Source organism: Bos indicus, chromosome 18, assembly GCF_029378745.1.
Source record: "Bos indicus isolate NIAB-ARS_2022 breed Sahiwal x Tharparkar chromosome 18, NIAB-ARS_B.indTharparkar_mat_pri_1.0, whole genome shotgun sequence".
NCBI classification, from domain to species: domain Eukaryota; kingdom Metazoa; phylum Chordata; class Mammalia; order Artiodactyla; family Bovidae; genus Bos; species Bos indicus.
In genome coordinates, this window is record NC_091777.1 from 63,269,052 (window position 1) to 63,291,366 (window position 22,315).

The window sequence follows — 22,315 nt, forward strand, 5'->3', positions numbered from 1 at the left end:
CTTTTTAGAAAACTGAGAGGGCTTCTCTGGTGGCTTAGTGGTAAAGAATCTGCGTGTCATTGCAAGAGACCTGAGAGACCTGAGTTTGATGGGTCGAGAAGATCCCCTGGAGAAAGGAATGGAAACCGATTCCAGTATTCTTGCCTGGAGAATCCCATGCACACAGGAGCCTGGGCGGCTACAGTCCATGGGTCGCAAAAATGACTGAGTTGACTTAGCATGCATGTATTCAGCCTAATATGGTTAGTGGCACCATACTGGCTATCTCAGAGTATACTTCATCTTTTTATTTTGCCAACTAGCATTATTATTTTTTCATGGAAAGCATTTTATTTTAAATATAATGGTGTGCACATGTCAATCCCAAACTTCCCTCTATCTGTCCCCCACTCCTCCCCTCTGGTAACTCTAAGTTTGTTCTCTAAGTCTACAAGTCTGTTTCAGTCTTGTAAATAAGTTTACCCTTGTAAAATGTTACTGAATAAAGGGGTTTACTTTTATTCATTTTGTTTTATTTTAAACGGAATAATTTGAAGAGTCAACTGGCAAATTTTTTATGCTTTATTGGAATTTTATAAAAAGTAGGGTGATCATGATAAGCTACCTAGTATGAGCGATTGATTATAGCATCTCCCCAAAAGGTGAGTTAGTTACAATAGAGTCCTAGAATAGCCAGGAGATCATTAAGAGGTGGTGGGACTTTTGAAGATGATACTGTAGTTCTTGGACTCCACTCCTCACCTCAGAGCTGCTGGGCTGCTTTGGAGGAGGAGTGTCCATGAGGAACCCCTTTAACAAGAGATCTAGGTCCTTGATTTGTAAGACTCTGTGTACTCAGAGGATGGGGCCAGGTCAGGGCTCAGCACGGTCTTGGTTTATGTTGAATTACTCATAGATAATGGGCTCGGCGGAGGTGTGCATGGGCCTCAGGGGAGTGGGAGTGAACCGTCTCTCGGAGAGGGTCCTGAGGTCCAAGTGAGCGTATATCACGTCTTCTGCTGCAGAGTCCTGAGAGGAGAGAAGTGAGAATGATGGACTGAGATGTGGTCTTCAAAGGCTGGGGCATTGGGCATTGGAGGGGCTCAGACTATGGCAAGGGTTTGGGCTGGGAGGACTCACCTCGCCATTCACTATTCTGGCTTCCATGGGCTCTCCTTCCATGATGGCAACATCTGAAAATGGAAGAGAGTCAAGGCTCTTCGGGGTGGAGGCAGTTATTCCAGACCTCCGTAACTTTGATAGTTACATCAAAGCCAGAAAAAGGCAGGGGTGTGCCCCAGGTTGCTGAGCCTGTCTACTCTACTAAATGAAAACAAAACAAAACAAAACATTCCATATACATGCCCAGTCATCATGGACTGTCTGAGGAACCTGTGCAAACCCACAGACCCATCCTATGTCTTCTGTTATGGACCATCCTCTTCTACATATCAGCAGATTCCCAAGATCATGTAGGGGAGAAAAATGGATGGTTGTAGTTGAAGGGAAGAACAGGGTTTGGAATGTCCCTGGCGGCCCAAGGATTAAGAGTCAACCTTCCAGTTCAGGGAATGTGGGTTCTATCCCTGGTGGGAGAACTGAGATCCCACATGCTTTGAAGAAAGTATCCTCGATGCTGCAAGTGCTGAGCCCATGAGCTCTGGAGCCTTGAACTGCACCCCAGCACCACAATGAGGATCCCCCATGCTGCAGCCAAGACCTGATGCAGCCAAGAATAAATCAACACATAGTTTCATAAAAAGAACAGGGTTCCATGGGTCTCTGGAAGATGTTCCATCAGGGATTACAACAACGGAAGTCAGTTTTTAACCTACAGGAAGTGAACATGCCATTCTCTGCTATGAGCCCACCTCCCCCTGGGTCAGATGATGCTGAGCTCACCACCTTCAGACTTACGGTTTTGGGTAGAACACCAGTGACAGACAAGAGCAGCGAGGATGATGCTGGTAGAGGTGAAGGCTATGACAAGCCCAAGGACAATGTACCACGTGCTGGAGTGTGCTTGAGAAAGCTGTGCTTCTGCCAACAAGCAAACGGTAGAAGGTCTGGGTATTCATTGCACACGCTGTGCCCCAACACACTGGGTTTAATGTATCCTTGTGTCAAACTGTCAGCAGCTCTCAACCTGATAAGTATGGTCTCCACTCCCAGGAGGTACCAAAGCATCCAGGAGAGATGCTAGCAGTGGATGAAGTAAAGAGGCCACGCAAGACCAGCAGATGTCTGAACCAAGGTCCCCCAGGCACCGAAGCAGTTTTTCTCTGCTGCCCCATATGACATGGCATGGTGATTTTGCATGAATGGAGAACCTTTAATCCACAATACATTTCCCCCTCCATCCACATAGACCTGGAATGGAATCCTCAAGAAGATATGACACTTTTATTTCTGACCTGTGGAATGCTTAGTTCACAAAATACTAAGAGGAATAACATATATAAGGCGCTCCCTAAAATTCTCTGCTTGCCCTGCCATCCATCCCCAAAGATCCTGGTGGAGGGAGGGTGAGTATCTCCCTTAAGCATGGGGTTATGTCACTCTGACCTGCTTTGTTCAATTTAGAAAATTTCAGTCACAGAACATGAGCAGCTCAATGCCCTCTCTGGTTCTAGGCAGACCACGGTCTCAAATGCTGACATGACAGGGACGTTGAGGAGCCCAAAGTCACAGACCTGGGAGGTGGTAGAACTAACACTCACACAGGAACCCTCTGTCTTCTCAGAAATTTGCTGAGATAGGAGACCATCTTGCTTACCTTCTGTGGTGTGTGGATCCAAGGTTGACGGGCAAGTACTCGTAGTGGATCCTAGGGGGAAAAAGACAGAAGGGGTGAAGAAGTAAACGTCCAAATACTGACTGAATGAGGACTATTCTTTCTGGAAGGTTGACTTCCTGCCTGTCCTTGACTCTGTCATCTCTCAGAGCCTTGATGGGGGAGGGCAGAGCTTCTGGTTCCTCCCCGTGAATGCACTGAGTAGAACCTCCATCCTGGAGAAGGGATGGTGGAAGGAGGCAGGAAGAATATGCCTGGTGAAAGACAGCTGTAAGCAAGAGACATTCTCTCTGCTACGGGAATGAGTATTTATGCTCCTTAATTGCGATATCACCTGTATGTCAGAGGTGCTTCTGGGAAAACATTAAGAGCAAGTGGCCAATGTAATCTCTGATCTTCCCGAATGAGCCCAGCCTCTCCTCCCCCTGGGTCTACCCTGACCCTTTTCTTTATTGCCTGGATAGACAGGACTGTGATGTGGAGCATCCATACAGGAAGTGGAAGAGAGTTGAGATGCCATCTACCATCTCTCTTCCTCTCTGGTTCTCATTGCCTCCATTTCTCCAGAAGCCCTAAGGTTGCCCTGACACCAGCATGGAGCCCTTGATATAGAGTTCATGATACAGTAAGCTGTTATGCAAAAACCCAAATGGGCTTTTTGCCCAGTGCAATCTCATTGTGTATATTGTAAAGCATGGGACTCTTCATGAGTTCTGCAGGCAAGAATACTGGAATGAGTTGCCATTTCCTCCTCCAGGGGACCATGTTTTGTCAGGACTCTTCACTATGATCTGTCAGGCTTGGGTGGCCCTGCATGACTGGCTCATAGCTTCACTGAAGTACGAAGGCCCCTTCACCACTACAAGGCTGTGATCCATGTGGAGGAGATAGTGAAGGATAGAGGAGTCTGTTGTGCTGCAGTCCTCAGGGTGGCAAAGGGTTGGACAACATAGCGTCTGAACAGGAACAACAAAGCATGGGCCAGGAAGAGGTTGCTCACCTGTGACAGACAGGAACAGTGGGTCGCTGGAGTTTGACCACGAGTAGGGAGAGCGAGTGAAAGAGCCGTAACACCTGTAGACCCCGCTGTGGGCTGGGGTCCCAGGACCCAGAGGGAACTCTGCCTGGAGTGCTCTGCGGGGGCTCTGCCCTCCAGCGAGATGGCGTCCAAGGTTCACCCCCTCCCTGAGCAAATGGAACTGGTCAAAGGCACTCTCGGAGCTGCAGACCAAGGTCACGTTCTCTCCTGACCTCACCATGGAGCCCCCCTGGGCTGAGAGAGAGGGTTTTTTGGACAGACCTGGAAGGAGGAGAGCTTGATCTTAAAGCACAAAGTAACTCTACTCCTAAGTAGAGGACTAAAGCCTGAAGTGTGCAACAAGAGCAGCACTGCAATGAGAAGGCCGCCCACCGCCAGGAGAGAAAGCCCCACAGTAAGGGGTACCCAGCACAGAGAGGGTGGGTTGATTTGGGAGAATGGCATTGAAACATGTATAATATCATATATGAAACGAGTCACCAGTCCAGGTTCGAATCTCGATACTGGATGCTTGGGGCTGGTGCACTGGGACGACCCAGAGGGATGGTATGGGGAGGGAGGAGGGAGGAGGGTACAGGATGGGGAACACATGTATACCTGTGGTGGATTCATGTTGATATATGGCAAAACCAATACAATATTGTAAAGTTAAAAAAATAATAAATAAAAAAAGAAAACTTAGAAATAACTTTAAAAATGGAGTGTCATTTAAAATCCTTTTAAAAAATAAATAATTTTTAAAATGGATTGTCATTTAATATTCTTTTTTAAAGAAAGAATATATGTATATGAATAACTGAATCACTCTGTTGTACAACAGGAATTAACAACATCTGAAATCAACTAGACTTCAACAAACATAAATAAGATAAAATAAATTATAAAAATCAACCAGATGTGCCATTCTCTTGAAATAAGCAGACTACTACTAAATAGACTACTAACTACTGCTGGGGACCATCAGCAAACATGGCATTGACCCAGAAGAAGAGATTATGGAGTGAAAATTGCCAGAATCTCATTAATCTTTGACCACCTCTTTCTTGAGGGCGTGTTCAGCGCTGCCCTGCCCACCCCCAAGGGCTGGAAGGGATGGTTTAGCGGGGATGGTTGGAGGGACCACTCCCCCCGCCCCTTTGTGCAGAAGGACGCGTTAAACCGCGACGCTGAGCAATGTCAGGGTGTCAACCTCCATCACGATCACCCAGGGGCTGGACAGCAAGGGCGTCTGGTACCACAATGTGCTGCTGACAGAGGAAGGGAGCTCTGACATGAAAGCAGGAAACCAACCCCTTAACCAACCATCGTTGGCTGCCTGAGCGGGGAATTTCCTGGGTCCCTGCTCTGGTTCATTTTTCTCTATTGGTCGTTCTTTCATGTTCTTGGTCCTTCAGTCTGTCACCAGCTGTGTCTTCTTAGCACATGGCAGGGACTCGGTTCTCTTTTCCCTTCCGTGTTCACACCTCCTCTCTCTCTGGTTTGTTCCCTCTCCTGAGTTTGTGAGTGTCTCTGCACGCCTGTCATTCTCTCCCAGTACTGATGCTGGACTGGACACCAGACCTTCTGTGACACAGAGAGCAGAAGGGATGTATGGCCACACTCACCTGTGATCATGATGTCCACGGGGTCGCTGGGGGCTGACCACTCATAGGGGGATCTTCTGAGAGAGCCGTAGCATCTGTAGGTGCCGGCACTCGCCAAAGTCATGGGGCCAATGGAGAAGTCAGCTGGGGCATACCCACCAGTGAGCATCTCTCCATGTCTCTGGAAATGCCCTGTGCTGTTTTCATGGTGCAGGATAAACTTGTCAAACATCACCAGTGAGTGACAGCGGAGGGTCACATTGTCTCCCTGCTGCACGAGGGGCCCTGGGTGGGCTGAGATGGAGGGTTTTTTGAACACACCTAGGAACAAAAGGTTGTGAGCTTCAGTGAGTCACCCACCTTGGCCCTTCCGCTGACATCTGAAGGTGTAAAACTCCTCCCCATTTACCAGCGGAGCCAATTACCCTTCCTGTGTGTTTTGTTGCATTCTCTTTAGCCTTGTTCTTGGACTTTGGCTCATGTTTCTTTTTGTTCAAGACCTCTGCCTCCTCTGTGCTCATTCTAAGCTCTTTAGCTGTTGGATCTGCTCTGGGGTTCATGCATGCTTACTCAGTCACTTCAGTTGAGTCCGACTCTGTGCAACTCCATGGACTGTAGCCAGCCAGGCTCCTCTGCCCATGGGATTCTCCAGTTGAGAATACTGGAGTGGGTTACCATGCTCTCAGCTTCATCCCATCCCTAATATGCGTGGTGGCGGCTGGGGTGGGTCTGAGGATGCATACCCTGGCTCCCTTCACACTCATCTAGAATGTGGGCGCTGACTGCAGGACATTGGGGTGGAGGTGGAGAAAAGGGAACATTTTCCCATCTGTGTCCCCACCTCATGCCTCTGAGACATTCCTGGGACTTTTCCCTGGGGCTCCAGCTCCTTCAAATGGGATTATAGCTCCCTACCAGGTGGCAGGTGCTGGATCAGGGTCGTGCCCCATCCTCCCTGCTGGCAGGCAGTGGCAGCATCCTGTCTAACTCATGCCTAGGGAGGCTCCTCCTTCCTGCCCTGGGGCACCCCATCCCTCTATTCGACACCCTGAGTTTAAACTCTCAGAGTGGGTTCTCTTTCCCTGGTTTGGTCCTGGCTGGGGGTCCTGAGGAAGTCTTGCTCTGCACGGGCAAGTGGACCTAGGGTAGGATTACCTGCAGGCACGGCTGTACTGGGCTGGGCTGGACCCCTCCTACCTGAGACCACAATCTGCAGGGGGTCACTGGGTGCAGACCAGTAGGCTTCAGAACATGTGTAGGACCCGGCATGTTCTCCGGTCACCGGGCCAAGGGTGAAGTTATTGAAATGATCTCCTTGGAGCTCAGGCAAACGCCTTTTCCCATCTCTTTTGAACAGTCTGAATCTCTCAAGTGGGGAATGGGAGTGACACTGAAGAGTCACAGTCTGTCCTAAGGGAACCACGGGGCTTGGCCAGGCGGACAAAGACAGCTTCTCCTATTCACCTAGGAGAGAAGGAGACACAGGCTTTGAGTAGAAAATGGGAACAGTCAGCTCTCCCCACAGCCCTCGTGGGTGGGCTTCCCCTTTAATTCTTTGAACTCTCCTCCCCTAAAGTGCATCACCCTGATGCTCAAGGACACCTGGGGCTTGGGGACAGACAGAGATACAGTCAATCCAGGATGGACATCATGGAAATTCTCAGGACATGAATCACTCCTTGGGTTGACAAAATGTTGAGAACCTTTCTCTCAAAACACAAAAAACCTGGGCTGTACAGTGGTTAGGACTTGGCACTTTCTCTGCCAAGGGCCCAAGTTGAAACCCTGATCAGGGAAAGATCTCACAAGCTGCATGATGAAGGCAAAATAAAATACCACAGAAAAATTGATGCATGGACAAGAAGCAAAAGGACTTCCCTGTTGCATTTGTTGTAGCTCAAAATGGTAAAGAATCTTCCTGCAAGGCAGGAGACCAGGGTTCAGTCCCTGAGATGGCAAGATCCCCTGGATAAGGAAATGGCAACCACCTCCATATTCTTGCCTGGAGAATCCTATGGACAGAGGAGCCTGGTGAGCTACAGTCCATGGGGTCAAAAGGAGTAGGACATGACTGACTAACACTAACACAACAAAGCAGTGAAAAAGCCACTAGACTAAAAAGAAGGAAGTAAACCTTGAACCTCGCTCCTTTGTTAACTAACCTACATCAAATGTGTGACAAGGTCCAAGTGGCCCTGCCTGATGACCAGACGCTTCCCTGGGGTCAGGTCTAGTGGGCGGTTCTGTAGATCCTGTTGTTAAGGGCCAGTTGGAGATGCCAGGAGCCAGCTTGTGGGGGAGGGTCTGTGGGCTTCAGCCTCTTGCTCCCCTCTCATGATAGAAATGGCACTCAGTGGGCCTAGCTCCCAGCTCCCAGACTTCACACTGTGCCTTCAGGTCCAGAGTCCAGAGCTGGACTAACCTCTAGGGAGAGCGAAGATGACTATCAAGGCCAATAGGAGGACCTGGGATCCACAGGACACACGGCTCTCGCTGTACTGACAGGGGTCTCACCCCGGCCCCCAGTGTCATCTGCATCAGCCCCAACTACTTTGCTCAACAGAGAAATAAGGGATGGGGAGGACTCACCCACAGCTGCCCAGTTCCAGACTCACATAGAATCCTAGAAGGAAAAGCATGTCAGAGAAGGCTTGTCCTGATGGACCTCACGCTCCTTGCACCCTCATCCAGGGAACCTGGTCAGTGGTGTGAAGACCCCCCGGTTTCCACCATAACCCTCTCCGACTGTGTCTTTCTGGACTCACCGAGACTCAGGAGGCTGAGGAGTGTGGGGCACATGGCTCTGCTTCTGTGAGACAGGAGGCAGAACTGAGCAAAGCTGACAGAGGCACAGGATGCGGAAGCAGGCGGTGTTGTTGTTACAGTCAGCCTGGGTCATGTCACATGGGAAGATGGCCAGCCTTTTCTCACTCCAGGGATGGAAGTCTGACCTGAGCCGCATCACGGAGCATGCCTCATGACCCGATCGTCACTTTCTGTTTCCCTAAACACTATAAACCTAAGAGGATTCAGACAGATCTTACTGCCTTTAGGAAGTAGTAACGGTGATTCAGTGTATACCATGCAGGATGCTTTTCCCAAGCTCATGATAAATCTCATTAACCTTAACTCTTCAAAGAAGAGAAATCACATGTTCCCACCTCATATGTCAGGCTCAGTTCAGGTTGCCAATTAAAGACTCATTAATACTTTTATTCTGCATTCTTTTTTTCCCCTATTTTTCCCTTTATTTTCTTTTATTTTTAAACTTTACAATATTGTATTGGTTTTGCCATATATCAACATGAATCTGGCACAGGTACACGTGTTCCCTATCCTGAACCCTCCTTCTCCCCAAACCATCCCGCTGGGTTATGGGAGGACCAGAAATGCATATTATGGCTCTTTGAACATATGAAAAAATTCTATATTGTAATATATGTGATTAAGAAACTAACTGTGTTAGTTTCAGATGTACAACAAAGTGAATCAGTGATACATATACATGCATCTATTGCTTTTCAAATTCTTTTCCCACTTAGGTAGTTACAGAATATTATGTAGAATTCTCTGTTTTATACAGTAGGTCCCTGTGGTCATGCGTTTTTAATATAGCCTTGTGTATACGTCAGTCCCAAACTTCCAATCTAACCTCCCCCTGACACTATTCCCCTGGTAACCGTAAGTTCATTCTCTGTGAGTCTGTGTTGTAAATAAGTTCATTTTTTTTAGATGTCACAAATAAATGATATCATGTGATATTTGTCTTTCTCTGACTCTTCTTCATCTGAAATTATTTCGTGACTGTGAGTGGAAACTTTGCACACACAACACTCTCTATCTCTCTCTCTTCCTCCCTTTCCAATCCAAGGACCACACATGTACACAAAGATAATGTGTGTAAAGATGACTGTGGTGTTTTTTTGGGAGGGGGATTTGTTCTGCCTGAAAAGGTGGACAACCTTACTTCCTAGATACTCAAAGGTACACAAATATGTCAAGTAGAGACTTCCAAGCTCCAAAATGCTTGAGTGAGGAGTGTGTCCAGAACAATCAACTCCAAACTGGGGCAAAATGGCCCAGCTGTTTCAGGACTCCAAGGGCAGACATACACCCAGTTCAGCTGTTGTTCATAGACAGGAAAGAACCTCAGTAAGGGCAGCGATTCCACACCATTTTACTGGGGGTGGGGGTCGTTAAGATTAGTGATGCTTTGTAAGTAATAAATCTGGTCTCCCCTTGATCATTATGTATGTAATGGAGTAACAGTACAGTCGCTTTTCTTAAAATTTCCTCTTATTTACTTAATATCATGTTTCAGAATTGGTCTGTATTCTTTGTCATTTCAGTTTGTGCATTTTTACTGCCATTAATGTTTCATTGCAGATGTCGAAACCACAAATTTTTAAAAATTAAAAAAAATTATTGTAGTATAGTTCATTTCTGCTGTACAGCACAGTGATTCAGCTCGACATATATATTCTTTCCTTTATGATTTATGCCAGGATACTGAATAAAATTCCCTGTGCCATACTGTAGGACCTCATTCTTTATCCATTCTATGTATAAACAGATTTCATCTGCTAATCCCAAGCTCCCGGTCCTTCTCTCCTTGGCAACCACAAGCCTGTTCTGTATGTCTGTGCCTGTTCTCTATGTCTGTGAGTCTGTTCCTGTTTCATTGATATGTTCCTTTTAGATTCCACACATGGGTGATATCACAGAAAATTGTCTTTCTCTTTCTGTCTACTTCACTTAATATGTTAATCTCGAGGTTCATCCATGCTGCTGAAAATGGCATGATTTCATTTTTTTAATGTCTGAGTGGTATTCCATTCTCTGTCTGTATAAGCATATACATCTTCTTTATCCAATCATCTGTCAGTGGATAATTAGGCTGTTCCCATGTCTTGGCTATTGTAAGTTTTGCTGCTATAGGCATAGGGGTGCATGAGTCATTTCAAGGTATAGTTTTTTTCCAGGTATATGCTTGGTACTGGAATTGTTGGATCATATGGAAACTCTGTTTTTACTTTTTTTGAGGAACTTCCATACTGTTTTCTGCAGTGGCTGCACCAGTTTCCACTCCCCCCAACAATGTAAGAGGGTTTCCCTCTTCTCCACACCCTCTCCAGCATCTATTATTCGGCAACTGTCTAATGTTGGCCATTCTGATCGGTATGAGGTGGTACTTCCTTGCAGTGTCGATTTGCCTTTCTCTACTAATGAGCAATGCTGAGCATCTCTTCATATGCCTGTTGGCCATCTGCGTATCTTCTTTTAAACCACAGATATCAATTGTGAGAGTGACGTCTATGGATTTTCGCTAAAATGAACGACACCTCTGCCAATGTCTCATGAATGTGCTCTGAGTCCAACCTCACGTTGTTTGTCAAGGGACAGAGTGATGAGGTCTTCAGGAAAGGAATAGTGACTTTATTGGAAAGCCAGCAGGCCAAGGATATCATGAACTTGTGCCCCATAGAATCATCTTACCTGACTTAGATGGGCTTTTTGGGGAGTGAGAGGGATGGTCAAACAGTGTTTACTGAATGTAAAATAACCCTAGCCCATGGGGAAGAAAATTCCAAGAAAAGAGAACAATACACATTAAACACCCATGTGTGAACTCACACTTTCACACTTACACACACACACAGACACACACACACTAAAACAGGAGGAGGTGTTGCTGGTTGTTGCAGTGTTTTAATTAACTAGTTAATGGCTGTGCTGGGTCTTCTTCGCTGTGCACAGGCTTTCTCTAGTTGTGGGAAGTTGGGCAGCTCTTTGCTGTGTGCACGGTCTCTTATCGCTGTGGCTTCTCTTGTTGTGGAGCACCCGATCTAGGCACATGGGCTTGAGGCCCACTGGCTTAACAGCCCCAAGGCATGTGAAATCTTCTCGGTCCTGGGATACGGCCCATGTCCCCCACATGGGCAGGCAGATTCCCAACCAGTGGACCAGCAGGGAAGCCCTGTTGCAAGCTTTTTCCCCCCTTAGTTTATTTATGTTTAATTAAAGGGCAATTACAATACTGTGATGGTTTCTGCCATACATCGACATGGATCAGCCATAGCTATACTTACATCCCCTCCACTGTGGAAATCTTTTCATCCTGGAATCCTTTGTTCTCCAAGCTGTCCATGCAGATCTGGTCATTAAGCCTCTGACAATGCAAAAGGTTCTGTCTGTTCTGTCACTTTTTATCTCTATATGAATGGGAAAGTGTTATACCTTTTAAGTTCAGAGCCTTGAGAATAGTTTAGGCCCTTTGTCATGTCTGACTCTTTGTGATCCCATGGGCTGCAACCCACCAGACTCCTCTGTCCATGGGGGTTCTCCAGGCAAGAATGCTGGGGTGGGTTGCTATTTCCATCTCCAGGAGATCGTCCCAACAGAGGGATCGACTCAGGTCTCCTGTGTTGCAGGCAGAGTCTTTATCATCTGAGTCACCAGGAAAGCCCACCAGTAACATAACGTGATTCAATATTTCCTCCCACAATTAACATTGCCACTGTTTTCCATTTACTTTTATCATGGACATGGTGGGATTTGGGCATCATGCTTTCACTCTCAGTGTAGCATAACACTGATGTGGCATATACCATATGTTTAAAAATAGAAGAATCAATACAATGCTAGATTTCTAATTTTTTAAAAAATGTATGCAACAAGCAAAAAAGATTTACTGTATAGCATGGAGAACTATAGTCAATATCTTGTAATAACCTAAAATGGAAAATAATTTGAAAAATAATGTATGTGTGCTTGTATAACTGAAAATCACCTTGCTGTGCACCTGAAACATTGTAAGTCAACTACACTTCAATAAAATATGTATATGATGAGATTAAAAAATGGAACCAGTAAAATAAATAAATTTTAAAACAAGATGAAAGAAAATGAAGTCACTCAGCCATGTCTGACTCTTTGCAACTCTATGGACTGTAGGCTGGCAGGCTCCAATGTTCATGGGATTTTGCAGACAAGAATACTGGAATGCATTGCCATTTCCTTCTCCAAATAATGCAGGCCAACTGCAGCATACTCCCTGATGGTCTGTGTACTCACTCTCACATTCCAACTCTGCCTAGGGTGTATTCACATGGGCACCCTGAGCTTTCCAAAAGAGTCTCAGCCCATATGGTGGGTTTGTGGGTGGTCCCTGGAAGGAAATCAGAGGCTGAGTCCCAGGACTTCCCCACCCCTCACTCCCCAGCTCAGCTCCTGAGCCCTTCCAGGTTTCACCAGCATCACTCTAGAATCCCAGTGCCCTGACCTTGCCCCCTACCACCTTCCTGGGACTCAAGTGAGATATGGGTCCCAGGAGACCCAGGAGGAGTCACCTGCAGGGTTAGGGGTCCTCTGGCCCAGACTCAGCCCTGGAAGTGAAAGATTTGCCACTGAAAGCTTGGGCTAATTCTCTCCCCATCAGGATCCCTGGCCCCTCACGGTGTCTGAACCCTGAGGTTCCCGTGAACTGGGGGCAGGGTGGGCATCATGTGCCCTCCTGCAGTGCCCTCCCTGCTCTGCACAACTGGCCGAGGAGGAGAAGCTCAGAGAAGATGGAAGGCATGTCTACAGCTCTGAGTGCCCAGCTGCCCCCGTCCCTGCCCTGTACAGATGAGGACACCACGGGGCCCTAGAGGACAAACAGGATGTGGTCCCTGGGGGGCTGCCGCCACCCCTCAGGGTTCCCACGGCCATGGACTCACAACAGGGTGCAGCCCCTCCGTGGACCTGGCTCTGATGTCTCCAGGCAGGGCTCAGGAGGCATCTCAGCCCAGACATGAGGTCTCAGCTCTTTCTCTTTCTGCCTGGTCTAACCCCCTGCTCCAGAGGGTGGGACCCATGTTCTCGATCTTAATCAGCCCTGGACAGTTTGGCTCCAAATAAGACTCAGACTTTATTTTCCTAGTCCCCTGCAGAAATGGAATTTACTTCTCATCTTTGATCAGTTCATAAATTATTGCAGAGCACCTACTCTGTACCAGGCATTGGTGCCACACAGCAGAAATACACCCATGACCCAGGTAAACCCATGTTCTATAGTTGGCTGAAGAATTGAGATTCTGCAGAATGCAAGAATTGAGATTCTGCAGAATGCAGGCATCAAATGCTAACATTCAATTATTTTTTTAAAAGAAGATATATAAGAATAACTGGGGTTCATGTCTACACTGTGAACATGCAGAAGAAGGAAGATTATGACATCTGGTCCCCGAACCTAAAGGCCAAAAGCAAATAAGGCTAATTAGGGGAAAAAATGGAAACAGTGACAGTAGCAACACAGGAGCCCCAGAATGTCTTCACTTTAAGCGATCCTGACATTTCTTGGTAAAAGAGTTCTTGGGCGGTTTAGTTCTAAGCCAGGAGAGACATCACACACAGAGAGCTCAGTGAGCAACTAAGGCTCCGTGGACCTTGATTTTCACCCCATTGGCCAGCTCAGTTCACACTGGGGTCCTCATGGTGTTATCCTCTTCAGCCCTCTGCTTGGTTGAGCCAAGCCACATTGTGCCAACAGTTGATAAGTTAAAAGGCACAAGATTCTCAAACCCTTGGCTTTGGTGAAAAGAAGCAAAAAAGACAAAACACACAAATATCAATGGATTAACACAACATTTGCAAAGCCTCCCTGGGGCAAATGTTCTGTCTGCAGCCCTCAGTCATCTGGAGTGGAATATCCAGTAGAATTCTCTGTGATGAGGGGACTTTTTAAACATCTGCTCTGTCCAGCACCATGGCACCTGGCTGCATGATGCTCCTGAGCACTTGAAATGTGGTGGGTGTGACTGAAGAACTGAATGGTTTACTTCATATACATGTAGAGTCATTGTCTGTACGGTGTGGCTGGGTAACTACTTTATCGGTCAGTGTGGATCCAGACTGAGGGGGATCTTATTGTCCTGTTTGTACCCCTGGAACCCCAGCACACTTAGTGCCCACGACTGGAAAAGGGTTGAGGGGTCTTCCCCGATGGCTCAGTGGTAAAGAATCTGCCTGCCAATGCAAGAGACATGAGAGACATGGGTTCGATCCCTGGGTCAAGAAGATTCCCTCGAGAAGGGAATGGCAACCCACTCCAGGATTCTTGCCTGGAGAATCCCATGCACAGAGGAGCCTAGCGAGCTACACAACGTCATGGGTTCGCAAAGAGTCAGACATGACTGAATCGACTTAGCACACAGACACACAGCCTCCTGTGGCAAGTGGCACCACACTGGATATCTCAAACAGAATATACTTCATCTTTTTATTGGCCAACTTGCATTGCTTTTTCTTTCTTGCATTGCTTTTATTATTGTTTCATGGAAAGCACTTTGTTTTAAATATAGCAGTGTGCACATGTCACTCTTAAACTTCCAATGTTTCTCTCCCCTCATCCTTCCCCTCTGCAACTCTAAGTTTGTTCTCTAAGTCTACAAGTCTGTTTCTGTCTTGTATACAAGTTCATTTTAGTAAGCTATTACTGAACAGAGGTTTTTTAAAATTGGCTTTATTTTATTTTAAACTGAATAGTTTGAAGACTCAAATTGCAAATTGTTATGCTTTACTGGAATTTTTGAAAAAGTAGGATGATCACGGTAACCTACCCAGTAAGTGCAATTGATTAGAATAACTTCCCCCCAAAGGTTAGATAGTTAAAACAGAGTGTTAGAATAGCCAGGGATTACTAAGAGCTGGTGGGATTTTTGAGGATGATCCTATAATTCTTGGACTCCACTCTTAACTTCAGAGCTGCAGGGCTGCTTTGGAGGAGGAGAAGGAGTGCCCACGGAGGAACCCCTTTAAAAAGAGGTCTAGCTCTTCAATTTATAACACTCTGTGTGCTCAAAGGATGGGGCCAGGTCAGGGTCAGCATGATCTGGTTTACATCAAATTCCTCATAGATACTGGTCTCGGCGGAGAGGTGCATGGGGCTCAGGGGAGTGGGAGTGAGCAGTCTCTCAGAGAGGGTCCTGTGGTTCAAGTGGGCGAATATCATACACTCTGCTGATGGGTCCTGAGAGGAAGGAGATGTGAATGATGGAATGAAATGTGATCTTTGAAGGCTGGGGCATTGGGCATTGGAGGGGCTCAGGCTATGGCAAGGGTTTGGGCGGGAGGACTCACCTCGCCATTCACTGTTCTGTCTCCTTTGGGCTCTCCTTCCATGATGACAGCATGTGCGAATGGAAGAGAATCAAGGCTCTTGGGGTTGGGGCGACTCTTCTAGACCTCCATATCTTTGGTGGGGACATCAAAGCCAAAAAAAAGCAGGGGTGTGCCCCAGGTTGCTGAGTCTGTCTACTCCACCTAATTAAAAAAATAAAAAAATAAAAGCATTCCATATATAAGACCAGCCAGTGACGAACTCTCTCAGGAATCTGTGGAAACCCATGGAGCCCATCCTACATCTTCTATTATGGACCATCCTCTAATGTGTATCAGCAGATTCCCAAGATCATAAAGTGGAGAAGAACAGATGCCTGTGGTTGAAGGAAAGAACAGGGCTTGGAATGTCTCAGCTGGCCTAGGGATTAAGGGTCAACCTTCCAGTGCAGAGAGTGTGGGTTCTATCCTGGGTGGGAGAACTGAGATCCCACATGCCTTGAAGCAACTATCCTCAATATTGCAACTGCTGAGCCCGCGAGCTCTGGAGCCTTGAACTGCACCTCAGCACCACAATGAGGATCCCCCATGCTGCAGCTGAGACCTGATTCAGCTAAGAATAAATTAACACATATTTTCATGAAAAGAATAGGTTTCCATGGTTCTCTGGAAGATGTTCATTCAGGGATTACAACAATGGAAATCAGTTTTTAACCTACAGGAAGTGAAAACGCCATTCTCTGCTATGAGCCCGACTGCCCCTGTGTTGCATGATGCTGTGCTTCCCTCCTTCAAACTTACGATTTTGTGTAGAACACCAGTGACAGTTTGACTAAAGCCCAAAGTGTGCCACAAGAGCAGCACTGCAATGAGAAGCCCGTCCACTGCCAGGAGAGAAAGCCCCACAGTAAGGGTACCCAGCACAGGGAAAAGTTCAGAAATAACTTTAAAAATGGAGTGTCCTCGCTCTGTGAAAAATGCCGTTGGTAGCTTGATAGAGATTGCATTGAATCTATAGATTGCTTTGGGTGGTATACTCATTTTCACTATATTGATTCTTCCACCCATGAACATGGTATATTTCTCTATCCATTAGTGTCCTTTTTGATTCCTTTCACCAGCGTTTTATAGTTTTCTATATATAGGTCTTTAGTTTCTTTAGGTAGATATATTCCTAAGTGTTTTATTCTTTTCATCGCAATGGTGAATGGAATTGTTTCCTTAATTTCTCTTTCTATTTTCTCATTGTTAGTGCATAGGAATGCAAGGGATTTCTGTGTGTTGATTTTATATCCTGTTACTTTACTATATTCAGTGATTAGCTTTAGGAATTTTCTGCTGGAGTCTTTAGTGTTTTCTATGTAGAGGATCATGTCATCTGCAAATAGTGAGAGTTTTACATCATCTTTTCCAATTTGGATTCCTTTGTTTTCATTTTCTGCTCTGATTGCTCTGGCCAAAACTTCCAAAACTATGTTGAATAGTAGTGGTGAAAGTGAGCACCCTTGTCTTGTTCCTGACTTTAGGGGAAATGCTTTCACTTTTTCACCATTGAGGATAATCTTTGCTGTGGGTTTGTCATATATAGCTTTTATTATGTTTGAGGTATGTTCCTTCTATTCCTGCTTTCTGGAGAGTTTTTATCATAAATGGATGTTGAATTTCGTCAAAGGCTTTCTCTGCATCTATTGAGATTATCATATGGCTTTTAGTTTTCAATTTGTTAATGTGGTGTATTACATTGATTGATTTGCGAATATTGAAGAATCCTTGCATCCCTGGGATAAAGCCCACTTGGTCATGGTGTATGCTCTTTTTAATGTGTTGTTGGATTCTGATTGCTAGAATTTTGTTAAGGGTTTTTGCATCTATGTTCATCAGTGATATTGACCTGTAGTTTTCCTTTTTTGTGTGTGTGGCATCTTTGTCAGGTTTTGGTATTAGGGTGATGGTGACCTTATAGAATGAGTTTGGAAGTTTACCTTCCTCTGCATTTTTCTGGAGGATTTTGAGTAGGATATGTGTTGGCGCTTCTCTAAAATTTTGGTAGAATTCACCTGTGAAGCCATCTGGACCTGGGCTTTTGTTTGCTGGAAGATTTCTGATTACAATTTCAATTTCTGTGCTTGTGATGTGTCTGTTAAGATTTGCTGTTTCTTTGTGGTTCAGTTTTGGAAAGTTGTACTTTTCTAAGAATTTGTCCATTTCTTCCACCTTGTCCATTTTATTGGCATATAATTGTTGATAGTAGTCTCTTATGATCCTTTGTATTTCTGTGTTGTCTGTCGTGATCTCTCCATTTTCATTTCTAATTTTATTGATTTGATTTTTCTCTGTTTGTTTCTTGATGAGTCTGGCTAATGGTTTGTCAATTTTATTTATCCTTTCAAAGAACCAGCTTTTAGCTTTGTTGAGTTTTGCTATGGTCTCTTTTGCATTTATTTCTGCCCTAATTTTTAAGATTTCTTTCCTTCTACTAACCCTGGGGTTCTTAATTTCTTCCTTTTCTAGTTGCTTTAGGTGTAGAGTTAGGTTATTTATTTGACTTTTTTCTTGTTTCTTGAGGTATGCCTGTATTGCTATGAACTTTCCCCTTAGCACTGCTTTTACAGTGTCCCACAGGTTTTGGGTTGTTGTGTTTTCATTTTCATTCATTTCTATGCATATTTTGATTTCTTTTTTGATCTCTTCTGTGATTTTTTGTTATTCAGCAGCATGTTGTTCAGAATGGGAGAATTAATAGCAAATGAAGCAACTGACAAACAACTAATCTCAAAAATATACAAGCAACTCCTACAGCTCAATTCCAGAAAAATAAACGACCCAATCAAAAAATGGGCCAAAGAACTAAACAGACATTTCTCCAAAGAAGACATACAGATGGCTAACAAACACATGAAAAGATGCTCGACATCACTCATTATCAGAGAAATGCAAATCAAAACGACAATGAGGTACCATTTCATGACAGTCAGAATGGCTGCGATCCAAAAGTGTACAAGCAATAAATGCTGGAGAGGGTGTGGAGAAAAGGAAACCCTCTTACACTGTTGGTGGGAATGCAAACTAGTATAGCCACTATGGAGAACAGTGTGGAGATTCCTTAAAAAACTGGAAATAGAACTGCCTTATGATCCAGCAATCCCACTGCTGGGCATACACACCGAGGAAACCAGAATTGAAAGAGACACGTGTACCCCAATGTTCATCGCAGCACTGTTTATAATAGCCAGGACCTGGAAGCAACCTAGATGTCCATCAGCAGATGAATGGATAAGAAAGCAGTGGTACATATACACAATGGAGTATTACCCAGCCATTAAAAAGAATACATTTGAATGCATTCTAATGAGGTGGATGAAACTGGAGCCTGTTATACAGAGTGAAGTAAGCCAGAAAGAAAAACACCAATACAGTATACTAATGTATATCTATGGAATTTAGAAAGATGGTAACGATAACCCTGTATACGAGACAGCAAAAGAGACACAGATATACAGAACTGTCTTTTGGACTCTGTGGGAGAGGGAAAGGGTGGGATGATTTGAGAGAATGGCATTGAAACATGTATAATATCATATAAGAAAAGAATCACCAGTCCAAGTTCGATGCATGATACTGGTTGCTTGGGACTGGTGCACTGGGATGACCCAGAGGGATGGTACAGGGAGGCAGCAGGGAGGGGGGTTCATGATGGGGAACACGTGTACACCTGTGGTGGATTCATGTTGATGTATGGTAAAACCAATACAATATTTTAAAGTAATTAACTTCCAACTAAAATAAATAAATTTATATTAAAAAAAGAAATTGCAAAAAAATTTAAAAATGGAACATCATTTAAAAAATAAATAATTTTTATAAAATGGATTGTCAATTAATATCTTTTTTTAAAGAAAGAATATACGTATATGAATAACTGAATCACTCTGTTGTATAACAGGAATTAACAACATCTGAAATCAACTAGACTTCAACAAACATAAACAAGATAAAATAAATTTTATTTTATTTTTTTAAATTTAATTTAATTTTATATTATATATATATTTTTTAAATTTTATTTTATTTTTAAACTTTACATAATTGTATTAGTTTTGCCAAATATCAAAATGAATCCACCACAGGTATACATGTGTTCCCCATCCTGAACCCTCCTCCCTCCTCCCTCCCCATACCATCCCTCTGGGTCGTCCCAGTGCACAAGCCCCAAGCATCCAGTATCGTGCATCGAACCTCGACTGGCAACTCGTTTCATACATGATATTTTACATGTTTCAATGCCATTCTCCCAAATCTTCCCACCCTCTCCCTCTCCCACAGAGTCCATAAGACTGTTCTATACATCAGTGTCTCTTTTGCTGTCTCGTACACAGGGTTATTGTTAGCATCTTTCTAAATTCCATATATATGTGTTATTATACTGTATTGGTGTTTTTCCTTCTGGCTTACTTCACTCTGTATAATAGGCTCCAGTTTCATCCACCTCATTAGAACTGATTCAAATGTATTTTTTTAATGGCTGAGTAATACTCCATTGTGTATATGTACCATAGCTTTCTTATCCTTTCATCTGCTGATGGACATCTAGGTTGCTTCCATGTCCTGGCTATTATAATCAATGCTGTGATGAACATTGGGATACACGTGTCTCTTTCCCTTCTGGTTTCCTCAGTGTGTATGCCCAGCAGTGGGATTGCTGGATCATAAGGCAGTTCTATTTCCAGTTTTTAAAGGAATCTCCACATTGTTCTCCATAGTGGCTGTACTAGTTTGCATTCCCACCAACAGTGTAAGAGAGTTCCCTTTTCTCCACACCCTCTCCAACATTTATTATTTGTAGACTTTTGGATCGCAGCCATTCTGACTGGTGTGAAATGGTACCTCATAGTGGTTTTGATTTGCATTTCTCTGATAATGAGTGATGTTGAGCATCTTTTCATGTGTTTGTTAGCCATCTGTATGTCTTCTTTGGAGAAATGTCTATTTAGGGCGTGTTTAGCGCTGCCCTGCCTACCCCCAGGGGCTAGAAGGGACTCCTTAGTGGGAGGGATGGAGGGACCACTCCCCCATCTTTGTGCCGAAGGACGCGTTAAATCAAGAGGCTAAGCAACTTCAGGGTGTCAACATCCATCTCTATCACCCAGGGGCCAGACTGCAAGGGCGTCTGGTACCACAGTGTGCTGCTAACACAGCAAGGGAGCTCTGACATGAAAGCAGGAAACCAACCCCTTAACCAACCATCGTTGGCTGCCTGAGCGGGGAATTTCCCGGGTCCCTGCTCTGGTACATTTTTCTCCATTGGTCGTTCTTTCACGTTCTTGCTCCTTCACTCTGTCACCGGCTGTGTCTTCTCCTTAGCACATGGCAGGGGCTCTGTTCTCTTTTCCCTTCCGTGCTCACACCTCCTCTCTCTCTGGTTTGTTCCCTCTCCTGAGTTTGTGAGTGTCTCTGCAGCCTGTCATTCTCTCCCGGGACTGATGCTGGACTGGACACCAGACCATCTGTGACACAGAGAGCAGAAGGGACTGGTCTGGCCACACTCATCTGTGATGATGATGTCCACAGGGTCGCTGGGAGCTGACCACTCATAGAGGGAGTGGCTGAGAGAGCCAGAGCAGCTGTAGGTGCCCGGTCTTGCCAAAGTCATGGGGCCAATGAAGAAGTCAGCTGGGGCATGCCCACCAGTGAGCATCTCTCCACGTCTCTGGAAATGCCCTGTGCTGCTTTTTTCCTGCAGGATAAATTTGTCATGCAGCATTGATGAGTGATAGCGAAGGGTCACATTCTCTCCCACCTGCATGAGGAGCCCTGGGTGGGCTGAGATGGAGGGTTTTGTGAACACACCTAGAAGCAAAGAGCTTGTGAGCTTCAGTGAGTCACCCCGCCTCAGTGCTTCCCCTGACATCTGAAGGTGTGAAAAACCTCCCCATGAAGCAGCAAAGCCAATTACCCTTCCTGTCTGTTCCTTTGCATTCTCTTTAGCCTTGTTCTCGGGCTCTGGCTCATGCTTTTCTGTTTCTCTTTGCTCAAGACCTCCAGCCTCCACTGTGTTTATTCTAAGCTCTTTAGCTGTTCGATCTGCTCTCAGCTTCCATACGTACTCAGTCACTTCAGTTGTGTCAGACTCTGTGGGGTCCCATGGACTGTAGCCCACTGTGCTCTTCTGTCCATGGGATTCTCCAGTTGAGAATACTGGAGTGGGTTGCAGTGCTCTTAACTTCATCCCATTCCTAATATGCATGGTGGGGGGCTGGGGTGGGTCTGCTTCTCTGGTAGAATACATACCAGGTGTAATACGTACCTTGGCTCCTTTCACACTCATCTCCTAGAAAGTTGGTGATGATTGGCAGGAGGTTGGGAAGGAGGTGGAGAAAAAAGGGAACATTTCCCCACCTGTGATTCCCACTTCACACCTCTGGAAACATTCCTGGGCTGACTTGGTCTTAACTGGGACCCTAGCTCCTTCATATAGGATTACAGCTCCCTATTGGGTGGCAGGTGCTGGATCAGGGTTCCTCCTCCGCCTCCCAGTTGACAGGTAGTGGCAGCATCCTGTCTAACTAATGTCTAGGGAGGGTCCTCTTTCCTGAGCCAGGGGAACACATCCCTCCATTCAACACCCTGAGTTTAAACTCTCAGACTTGGTTCTCTTTCCTTGGTTCGGTTCTGGCTGGGAATCCTGAGGACGTCTTTGGCTGCACTGGCAGGTGGACCTAGGGTAGGATTGCCTGCAGGCACAGGTTTCCTGAGCTGGGCTGGACCCCTCCTACCTGTGACCATAAACTGCAGGGGGTCATTGACATCGGACCACACAGAGAG

General features: G+C 45.4%; 1 pseudogene; it reads right to left on the reverse strand.

Moving 5' to 3' along the window:
* Window positions 1–547: 547 nt before the first annotated feature.
* Window positions 548–8,323, reverse strand: LOC109571857 (putative killer cell immunoglobulin-like receptor like protein KIR3DP1; annotated as a pseudogene).
* Window positions 8,324–22,315: the final 13,992 nt, after the last annotated feature.